The sequence below is a fragment of the Natrix helvetica genome (genome assembly GCF_964273705.1).
Source record: "Natrix helvetica genome assembly, chromosome: 8".
NCBI classification, from domain to species: Eukaryota; Metazoa; Chordata; class Lepidosauria; order Squamata; family Natricidae; genus Natrix; species Natrix helvetica.
In genome coordinates this window covers 23,417,370-23,428,702 of record NC_138559.1, presented here as the reverse complement: position 1 = coordinate 23,428,702, position 11,333 = coordinate 23,417,370, and the positions used below count along the sequence as shown (strand labels likewise).

The 11,333-nt window shown below is 46.5% G+C and overlaps 1 protein-coding gene across 3 annotated transcripts in view; it reads left to right on the top strand.

Annotated features, from left to right (window-relative positions):
• The first annotated feature begins 2,138 nt into the window (after window positions 1-2,138).
• B3GAT1 (beta-1,3-glucuronyltransferase 1) overlaps window positions 2,139-11,333 on the top strand; it is a 53,479-nt gene continuing 44,284 nt past the window's right edge. For 2 of the 3 annotated variants that reach the window (XM_081960596.1, XM_081960594.1), the window contains exon 1: window positions 2,140-2,514. The gene's annotated coding sequence lies outside the window, so the exon portion shown is untranslated. Of the gene's footprint in view, window positions 2,515-11,333 lie in introns of all 3 variants that reach the window. The other variant, XM_081960595.1, reaches the window with a different exon arrangement.

The window sequence follows — 11,333 nt, the reverse complement described above, 5'->3', positions numbered from 1 at the left end:
ATTTATTTTCACTATTTAGAGCAGAAGGCATTCTGGGACATCTCTGAAGTCAAGAAGCTATGTGGTGGACATGCAAAAAAAGCAAAGAATTTTGGCAAAGTATACAGATGTGGTTGGAAGAAATGATTGGACGAAGGTTAGAATTTAAACCGGAGTTATTCTTATTAGGAATCATAACAAAAGATTATAGTAAAGGGTCAATATATTTAATATCACATATATCATAATGACAGCGAGAATGGTATACACCCAAAAATGGAAAAATGGAAATATACCTTTAGGTAGGAGACCCTATACCACTTCAGACAAATGGTTATCCAACATCTTCTTAAATACTTCCAGTGTTGGAGCATTCACAACTTCTGGAGGCAAGTTGTTCCACTGATTAATTGTTCACACTGTCAGGAAATTTCTCTTTAGTTCTAGGTTGCTTCTCTCCTTGATTAGTTTCCACCCATTGCTTCTTGTCCTGCCCTCAGGTGCTTTGGAGAATAGTTGGACACCCTCTTCTTTGTGGCAGCCCCTGAGAAATTGGGATACTGCTATCATGTCTCCCCTAGTCTTTCTTTTCATCAAACTAGACATACCCAGTTCCTGCAACCGTTCTTCCTATGTTTTAGCCTCCAGTCCCCAAACCCTCTTTGTTGCTCTTCTCTGCACTCTTCCTAGAGTCTCAACATCCTTTTTACATCATGGCGACCAAAACTGGAGGCCGTATTCCAAGCGTGGCCTTACCAAGGCCTTATAAAGTGGTATTAACCCTTCACGGGATCTTGAAACTTCTTCCCTAACTTGTGTTCCACTCTCAACACTTCGGCTCCATCTTCTGGTTCCCGAATTCCAAATATGGAAAGCAAAATAGGGGGATTCAAAACCCAACCAATTATCGTCTTATCCACCACGAAGAGGAAGAAATCATCCTTTAAGAGCTGTCAATTGTCACCGTTGACCTCAGGGATCAGCGCTAGGGAAGAAAAGACCATCCTTTTACTTGAGAAGCGGGGTTAAAGGTTTGGGGAGGGGGGGAGAAGTCCTCAATGGGGTATTATCTATGAACTCCAAGAATAGTTAGTCAATCCTGATTAAGCCAGTGGAAGACGCGGGTTGGGTTTTCCCCATCTCTTTGCTGCCCTCTAGAGGCCACCTGGACCTTCACACCCCAGATACGGCAGCCTTAGTCCTTCGTATTGTAACTCACCCATCCTTGCTATGTCAATGAAGAGACCAGGCATAGTGCGAGGACAATGTGCACAAACAGGAAGCAGGATTTCTACCAGGAGAACGATGGCTTCTTGCCAAAAATGAAGAATGGAAGTTAAAACACTTCGGTGCTTCTCAAGAGTCGATGTCTGAAGCATCAACCATGCCAGCCTAGACCATTTGCCAGCTCTGAACTTCGCTAGCCACAGGGAGTCTTCCAAGCTGGCCTCCGACCTCATCCTTCCCCCTGTTTCTCCCGAGCCCAGGGTTCCCCCATACCCCTTCCTCCCTTGCGCCTAGTTGCCACCATTCCCGAGCCCAGGGTTCCCCCTATCCCTTCCTCCTTGCACCTAGTTGCCACTGCTCCCGAGCCTAGGATTTCACCCTGCCCCTTCCTCTCTCTTGCACCTAGTTGCCAACTGCTCTCCTTGTTCCTAGGGATGTGGGTGTTAGCATTTCCTACCAACTCCAGCAGCAATAAGGTCAGGGGAGATGCTATGACAAATCGGCCAGCAGAAACCAATTTGGTGAGGGGACCTCGGGGAGGCTGGTGTGGCTTGCCTTCCCTTCGCGAGGAGAACTGGCCCCCCTGCTTAAGTGCAATAAATTGGTACAGGCCATTATCAGCATCAGGAGCCCTCTGATTCTCCAAGGGGGTGGGGGCCAGGGCTTAAGGGGAGCGAAGCCCATCAGGCACAAATGTGAATCCAGACTCAGCCCCTTTCCTCCCCCCACCCCCTGCTCCCTCCCATTGCCCTTTCCCTCCCCTTCCTCGTTCGTTCTCTCTTCCTCTCCTCCTCAAGGCTCTCTTCCTCCTTCCTCCCTTCTTTCCTTTCTCTTCGAAGCCACTCCTATTATTTATTTATTTCCCCCCCTCCCTCCCTCCCTCCCTTCCGAGGCAAGCCAGCGCCAAGCCAGGGGTCTTTACAAGAAGACAGCCAAGCAGGCAGAGGAGAAGAACTGGTGGTGCTGTGCTATATATATAAATATATATATATATAGAGAGAGAGAGAGAGAGAGAGATACATTATTTTAATCCTCCTCCTGATTATTGCTCGGAGGTGGGAAAGGGAAACGGAGGGGGAGATCGCTTGGGATTTTGTCTCCCCCCCCCCGAAAAAAAATAAAAATAAAACCAACACCCCAACCGCAACCAAGCCCCCAAAAGGCAAGCAAGCAAGCAATGGGAAGCAGCAGTTGGGAAGAACCTCGTGCGAGGCGATGTTTTGAATTGCTCCTCTGTTCCCGAGGATTAAAGGATGAATAGGCACGGCTGCGATGAAGAGAGAAGGCGATTCAGGATCCCCGAATAAGGTACTTCTCTCTTTCCCTCCTCTCCTCCCCCCCCCCACCCCAACCTTTCCCTCCCCCCCGCCACCCTTATTTCCTTTGCAGAACTAGACACAGATCCTTTATGCTCTGGGAATCCGTCTCTGGGGGGGGTGGGGGGAGCAAGGGGCGAAGAGAAGCAGGAGCAGAAAATAGGTTTAGAAAATAGAAAATAGGTAGCGGGCAGGAGGTTCGAGGGTGCTGCTGTTGAGCTCCCTGAGCTATTGAGTTGCTAGAGAAGGCGGGGGGGGGGGGAAGCCAACGGGCACCTTCATTGTTGAGTTAAGACCCCCTTCCCTTGCTATGTGGAATCAGACCGAGTATGCATTTCCCGCTTCCTCCATCCTTTCTCTCTGCCTTGGACTTGGGTGTTCTTACTCTTTGACCACACCACGTTGCTGGTCTTCCTTCTCTCCCCACGCAGCCACCCCAAATGGTCTCGTGGTGGACCACCGTTACAGACGTGTGCCATGGACAAAGCACTGCAGCCTTCTGGCACCCCAACCGCCCCCACCCTGCAAACACAGGTCAACGCAGGCATGGCATTCTCAATGGCAAGGGGGAAAGAAAGAGAGGGTTTGGGTTGTTCTCCTCCCCCCCCCCGTTTGTTCCTTGGGGTGGGTGGGGGGGGAGGAAGGTTTCCTTCTGGCATATCTTCTTGGTCTTGCCACCTTCCTTCCTTGTCTCTCACCCAACTCCTGGACCAATTGAAAGGGGGAAGCTAATCTCTTTAGGAAGGAGAGGCAGAAAGAATTCTGATGGGGTGGGGAGGCATGGAATGAGACTTTCTCATGTTGCAAATCCTACTTTTGTGGTTGGGTCTCTTTTAGGGGATCGGTTTTCTCTGGGAATCTGGGTCTCAGAAAGAATGGATAGCTTGACTTGGGAAGATTAATGGGGAGCATTGGATTCCGAGCCAGATTTGAAGGAATGAATGACCAAGTCTCATTTATTGATGAAGCTTTGACCATCCAGGATCCAGTATGTCAGCCAAAGTGTCTGAGGTCTCTCAAATCAGTGGAATAGCCAAGTTACCCTATGTGTGTTGTTCAAGTGTTGGGAAACTCAACCCCTTGACTTTTGGAAAAATAAAAGGTGTAATTTCTCAGTCCAGGAGAAGCAACAACTGCGACTGTCACGTTGGGGGAGCCAATCCACAGCGGACAGGATCCACCCCGCTAATGAACCAAGAGGTCTTTGCCTCTGGATCCTATCTACTTGCACTTTCCTAAGCTGTCAATCAAGGGGAGATATCAAAACAGCTAAAGCCAAGGCACTAATGATGCTTTTGGGAGAACTTCCATATCATTTGCATGGTCTGGTGTGGGGAAATGCAGGGAAATTATACGTGGACATCTGGGCTGTAATGGAATTTGGTAGGATTATTAATTTTAGCACAAGTGTTATGCCAAAGGATGCTAGTTCAATCTTCGGCGTTTTCAGAGGGAGCCTTAAAAAAGAAAAGAAAGAAAGAAAATTGATTGGGACTCAAGTAGAGAAGCCCATCTTGAGTTAGATAACCTAAGTTCTGATTTAATCCTTAATATTGTTTCCTTTCTTTGAAAGAATGAGTGACTTCAGGTTTTTTCTTCTTCTCAGAACAGAATCCATCCAATAAGCAACATCTTAACCACATTGCTCTTCAAAGATGGATAGCTATAAAGCCAATAAACGTTACTGTCTTCTATAGGACTGGCTTGTAGAAGAAGAGTAGTAGGGAGGATTGCTCATTGCCCAAGGGATTCATTAGATGAAATCTTGGTCGCTCACAGTAAAGACAACGAAAAATGTGGATTTCTGGAAACCAGAGATGATGTAGATAAATGAGCCAAAGATGGAAGTAGAGGCCATACAGGGTATCTGGAAATCTAAGCAACCAATCTTGCAAAAAAAAAAATCAATTGGTCTTCCAAGGCCCAGCACCTAGATAGAAGCATCAACATCCCCCATTATATGTTTGGGGTATTTTCAAACATAAATGTAGGTACTTAATTCTAGATTCACTCAATGACACATCTATATTTTGGGCTTCAGTATCACTGCCCAGGTTAAAAATCCATGGAATAGACCATGGATCTTTGACTTTGATTGCCAAGATTTCACAATGCAAGCAAAGGCAACAGCTACGCAATCGTTCTGATGGGATTGTGTTGCATGCTTCTGTGGAGTGGGGGGGGGGCACACACAGGATTTCTGAGCTGAAAGGGGGGAAATGCTTGAAAATGAGAGGAGAAGAATGAGGATGGGTGTGCTAGTGAAAACTCTCACCGTGGCTGCAAGCTTTGGCCTGTGGCCAAATTACAGCATCTCCTAAAAATAGAAATTCTTCTAATTAAATGCTTCCGGCTTGTCCAGCATCATAACCAAGAAATTTTCCAAAGATCAGAGATTTCTGATCCAGAGATTTCTGGGATGGGTCAATCAGTCTGTGATCTCTAGGTACCCCGTTTCGGTTGGGACCTATCACCTTCTGTAGATGAAACCATTTGGGAAGCAATTATGAAACACCACTCTGGGTGCTTCAACTGTCTGTTGGGCATGGTTTAGGATGACTAGGTTTTGCTGTTGGAACTTGGGAGACAGCAGTTTCCCCCTGCAAGATTAGTTCCTTCAGATGGGTTGGAGTTTAGCTACCTTGATGTTCAACCTTCATGGCCTTTTGGCTATCTTGGATGAGAATCTGAGGGCTTTGGGATAGGAAGCCCACTAGAAGTCAACGTTAATACATGAGATTGCATAATACCGTGTTTCCCCAAAAATAAGACAGGGTCTTATTTTCTTTTGACCCCCAAAATAAGCTCTTGGCCTTATTTCTGGGGAGGTCTTATTATTTTTGAGGTGCAGTGAGCATGGTCACGTCAAGGCTGCTGCTGTGTTGCAATATTTTCGGGGAGGGATTATTTTTTGGGAGGGATTATTTTTAGGGAGGGATTTTTTTAGCGCATGCACTCAGAAGCACAATTGGGCTTATTATCCGGGGAGGTCTTATTTTTTGGAGAAACAGGGTATATAGCAAGATATCCCTACTTTGTTCTTTGCAATGGATCAGTCCCACAGCTGGACATCTATAATGGACATCTAGGGGGCATGCATAAGGGCACCAGCATGCCTACCGTCCCTGTCCTACTGTCCCCATTTATTTGTATTCATTTCTTTCGTTCATGTCCATGTTTATAGATATACCTGCTCTCTTGTACATGTTTGACAAACTAATAAATACAAATACAAATGATCTGAACTTTATCCGGCTTTATATAAATTCTGCCACTTGACCTATACCTCCCCCTCCCCCTTCTCTGTAATATCTCTGAAGGGTCATTGTGAACCATTTGGGGAGGAAATAGGTGTCGTAAAATTCAGCTTCTATCAATAAGACTTAAAAGGGACATGAGATTTGGTAGAAAATCAAGCTGAACAGGCCAGTTCCCATCTAGGGTGAATGATATGGAGATTTTTGATCTCTCTTAAAAGGAAAAGGTGGAATTAACTTATCTTAGAGTGGCTTCGGATATTGAATAAGTCGCAAAAAAAAAAAAACCCATTACGACACAGGGTTGCAGAATCTTACTCAGAAAATTCTGAGGAAAGGCAATAGCTTTACGCATGGGATTTAAACGGTTTTTTTTCACACTGTAGGGAATTGGGGGGGGGGATGGAAGAAAACCTGTGGTTTTTTTTAATGAAAATAGATTTTAAACAATGGAGGGACTTTGATGGTTTTCCTATTAATCTTTGGTAGCTAACATACAAAAAGACAAGCGCTCTTTCTTCGAGTGGCAGCCCAAAAGAAATTTCTGGAAGTGATCTGTTGAACATTTCTCACAACCCTGTAAAGAAACATGTTGTTTTGTCGTTATTTAATGGTCCCTGCACCATTATAGTGGCTCAGTGGCTAAGACGCTGAGCTTGTCGATCAGAAAGGTCGGAAGTTCAGCAGTTCGAATCCCTAGCGCTGCGTAACGGAGTGAGTTCCTGTTACTTGTCCCAGCTTCTGCCAAACTAACAGTTCGAAAGCATGTAAAAAATGCAAGTAGAAAAATAGGGACCACCTTTGGTGGGAAGGTAACAGCGTTCTGTGTGCCTTCGGCATTTAGTCATGCCAGCCACATGACCACAGAGACATCTTCGGACAGCACTGGCTCTTCGCCTTTGAAACGGAGATGAGCACTGCCCACTAGAGTCAGGAATGACCAGCACGTATGTGCGAGGGGAACCTTTACCATTTACCTTTAATGGTGCCTGCAAACCTACCATCTCAGGTAACCAGGTCTCTTTGGCGTAGAGCAAGCTCAGCCTTGTGGAAGAGTTGAGTGGTTGGTCAAGAGCTCAAGAAAATCTGCTTTCCATTTGAGGAACAAGAAACTCTAGTTATCTGAAGAGTCCACAAGCAGTTAAATCTATAGAACCAATTTACCATTTCAATTCATGCAGAAGAAAAAAACGTATCATTTTAACTAGCAGGTGGTAATCGTAGCAAAGCCATGCAAGCAAACAGGCAAGGTTATTGGGAAAGGGGGCTGACCCACACTTCACTTTTGTTGTGGTTTTTTGTGGTTGTCATGTCCGATTCTTCACAACCTGTGGACCATAGCTCATCATTCCCCATCCCCCACTGTCCCCCAGAGTTTGATCTATGCGCCAACAGTTTTCCAAAGCTGATCTAGAGATTCCCAACCCAGATTAAGGTAGAGATCCTGTCCTCCTCCCCGATATTCTACGGTAGACTGCCTCTGCAATTAGCCTGGTTAACCAATCGATCTTCCCTAATTTATTCCCTCTCCTTTAAAATCTTTGAAACCAATCGGTACTCCTACCCAATTTAATAGTGTTTAGGTCCAGCAGCATCTTGCCGACTTAAAGGGAGGGGGAAATCAACTCTTAGTAGAGGCCAACCTTCAGAAACTCCGCCACGTGTATTGATTACTGATGTTTTCCTCCAGAAAGTAAAAGAAAGGGGATCATGATTTTGGAACAGAGGGAAGAGTTGAAACTTCTGTCCCAGGGTCCTTTTTGCCTTTCTGTTCCATCCCTGGTGATTGGTGACTTTCTACCCAGAAGCCTGGAATTGCTTCATCTCTGCCTTCAATTGAGTTTCAAGGAAATGAACCGTAACCTGGCGTTGAGCAGAAGAGCGATTAATTCTAAATGGATAAGAATCACATCTGTCTGCTTAAGCCAATAGGAAAGGGGTGAACAGTCTACTCTGAGAATCAGCTAAATATTCCCTTCTTTACGGTGTAAACTGGGGCACACTGGCTGGCTGGGGAATTACAGAATACAGATTAACAGAGTTGGAAGGGGCCTTGTAGGTCATCTAGTCCAACCCCCTGCTCAAGCAGGAGACCCTACACCATTCCTGACAGATGGCAGTCCAATCTCTTCTTGAAAGTCTCAAGCGTTGAAGCTCCCACAACTTCTGAAAGCAACTTCTGTTCCATCGGTTGATTGTCCTCACTGTCAGAAAGTTCCTCCTTATTTCTTGGTTGAATCTCTCCTTGATCAGTTTCCATCCATTATTCCTTGTCTGGCCTTCAGGTGCTTTGGAAAATAGCTTGACTCTCTCCTCTCTGTGGCAGCCCCTCAAATATTGGAAGACTGCTATCATGTCTCCCCTGGTCCTTCTCTTCACTAGACCAGCCATGCCCAGTTCCTGCAACCATTCTTCATATGTTTTAGTCTCCAGTCCCCTAATCATCCTGGTTGCTCTTCTCTGCACTCTTTCTAGAGTCTCAACGTCTTTTTTATAGCGTGGTGACCAAAATGGGATACAGTACTCTAGATGTTGTCTTACTAAGGCTTTATTTATAGAGTGGTATTAGTGCCTCCCTTCATCTTGATTGTATCCCTTTGTTAATGCAATCCAAAACCAGCCAGAAAATGGCCCAGAAAACATCCTAAAAACAGCCCAGAAAAATGTCTGGTTTTTTGGCTGTTTCTTTGGCTGTTTTCAGGGCATTTTCCAGTGCTCCAGCACCCACGAAGACCAGCTGGCCAGAAACCAGAAGAGCAACTGGCGATGGCACGCGTGCCCGCAGAGGAGACTCTGCGTTCCACCTCTGGCACACATGCCATAGGTTGGCCATCCTGGTTCTAGGGTGTTAGCTATTCCTGCTAGCTTAGTACCTGAAGTCCACAAGTCTTAACGTTGCCAAGGTTAGACACCCCTATTATCAACTTAAGTTATCATGGTCGTGGAGAACGGTGCTTGCTGATGGAAAGTCTAACTTCACAATCCCTGAAACGGGGTGAGATGGGTCCCTCTGTTTCTGGACTGGTCCATTTCAAACAACCAGTGGGGAGTCCACGTTTGACAACCTGACATGAGTAGAACAATCCTCAAAAGCCCATCAGCACCACCCGCTACAATTCTCCTAATCAGGGCTGGAAGTTCTTTTAATTATTATTATTATTATTTTGCAAGTGACTTTGCTTCTTTGCATCTCCTACAAGATTTTATATCAGACTCCATAGGGAAGATTTCTCTCCGCTTTTCAGCTTCTCTTCCAGTAAGGTAAAGGCCCCCCTCGCACATATGTGCTGGTCGTTCCAGACTCTAGGGGGCGGTGCTCATCTCTGTTTCAAAGCCGAAGAGCCAGCGCTGTCCGAAGACGTCTCTGTGGTCATGTGGCCGGGATGACTAAACGCCGAAAGCGCACGGAACGCTGTTACCTTCCCACTAAAGGTGGTTCCTATTTTTCTACTTGCATTTTTTTACATGCTTTTGAATTGCTAGGTTGGCATAAGCTGGGAGAAGTAATGGGAGCTCACTCTGTTATGCGGCGCTAGGGATTCAAACTACCAAACTGCCGACCTTTCTGATTGACAAGCTCAGCGTCTTAGCCACTGAGCCACGGTGTCCCTCTCTTCCAGTACAACATAGTTAATATTCTGCATACACCTGCAATTGGAAAGAAGCCCACAAACGGACACGTTTTGTTGGCAACAGCCTGCATGCCTTTTCTCCCTCAGTGGTCAATAATCTGTCTAAATTTCCCAATTTTGCACACAGAAAGGAGGGAGTCAAATGTCTGCCAAACTTCCTCTTTGATTGTCAGGTGCAAACACAGGTGACTCGAGCGTGGTTAGCCCAGGAACTGCCTTTCCTAAAGCAAAACCCAACATTTGTCGCGGAATGAAAAGGATTCCAAAAAAAGACCGCAAGCCACAGCAGATGTTCGTGGAAATCTGGCAACCGCCCAAATCTTCCTAAGCGATAGATTCTGATAATGCAATTTGCATGGGCTGTTGATATCTAAGGACTGGACACCTGGAAAAAGCTGGCATGGAATTTCCCTGGATGCTTGGAACGAGGAGGGAGGCATTGGGTCATCTCAGGTTAGCGAGAGAAAGGGATCTTGGAAAATGAAAAAATCAGAAGCAGCAGGCAACTGAAAATAGAATCTCACAACTTTGGACTTCAGTGCCAGCTGGGGTTGCATCATCAATCTTCCGGGAGATGCATGCAAAACTCATGTACTCCAACAATTGAGCTCCTGCAAAGCAAGGATGGAAACACGCAGGACGTCTCTGGTTTTTGATGTGGTCCTCAGATCCTTCCCGAAAGCCACGGCTGCATTTCAAAAGAGAGGAAGGCTACATTGTGAAGGACGCGGGGAGTGATTCATTAAACCCATGCCCTTTGATTTGGTTACATCAAACAGGGAATTAAACCCAATTCAGTTTCATCCTTGTCCCACCTGGTTTTGAGGATGGGGACCTGAGGCAGACCCCTCAAAAGTCAAGTGTGGTTCTTCACCTGGAAAAGAGTCCAAAGATCTTCAATATAGAGCAGGTGTGTCCAAACTTGAGAACTTTAAGACTTGTGGACTTCAACTCCCAGAATTCCCCAGCCAGCATGGCTGGCTGGGGAATTCTGGGAGTTGAAGTCCACAAGTCTTAAAGTTCCCAAGTTTGGACACACCTGATATAGAGGGAGAATTCACCTTCTCTCTCCAGCCAATTAAAATCGAGGTTCTAAACGGGAAGAAAGTCTGGACCAGCCCAGGAATCATCTCCTTTTAAAGACCCCATAATCCCTTGCGGAGTCTTGGGCAACTGAGTGGTGCTGTGTGTTTACTGGCCAGATGCCATTCCTGTTGCCGATGCGGAGTTATATTCAGCAGATATATTCTCAACGTTCCCAGAGAGAGAAAATGTCTGCCTCTACCTAGGATTGAACTCACAGCCTCCTGATTGTGGGGCAAGAGCTCCACCTCGAGGCCACCTCACCACTCCGACCAGGCCAGGAATGCTGGCTGGGAATTCTAGCCTTTGCAATGCAAACATTTCTGGAAGGTCCAAGATTGGGAAGACTGGGCTATTAGGATTTCGTACCGGGCCTGTTTTCTAGATACCTTCTTGGTCAAGGACAGATCCCTAGCCGTAAAGGGGCTTCAGTAAGACTGGATACGTCTAGTGCTTTCATGGGAAATCTATGTCACGCATGCCACAGAGCCCTCTCTGTGGGTATGCCAGCTGTTGCCCCAGCCCACTTCCACCGCACACGGATGCACTCCTCATTCCAGTCAGCAGGTCTTTGGGTCTCCGCCGAGCATGCGCAGGCTCCCGAGCATGGGGCCTTCACCGATCTCCTCAGTTTCCCCCCCTAGCACACCCTACCTTTCTCCTCCCCCAGTGCGCCCCAGCTTTCTCCTGCATTCCTGCCTCCCCTGATCTCTGCAGATTCCACCAGTGGTGGGTTTGTACCGATTTTACTACCGGTTCGCTCGTCTGTTTGCGCACCCTCTCTCGTGCCTGTACGGCATTTCTGTGCATCCGCAGAAGCATCCGGGCAGGTGGGCAGA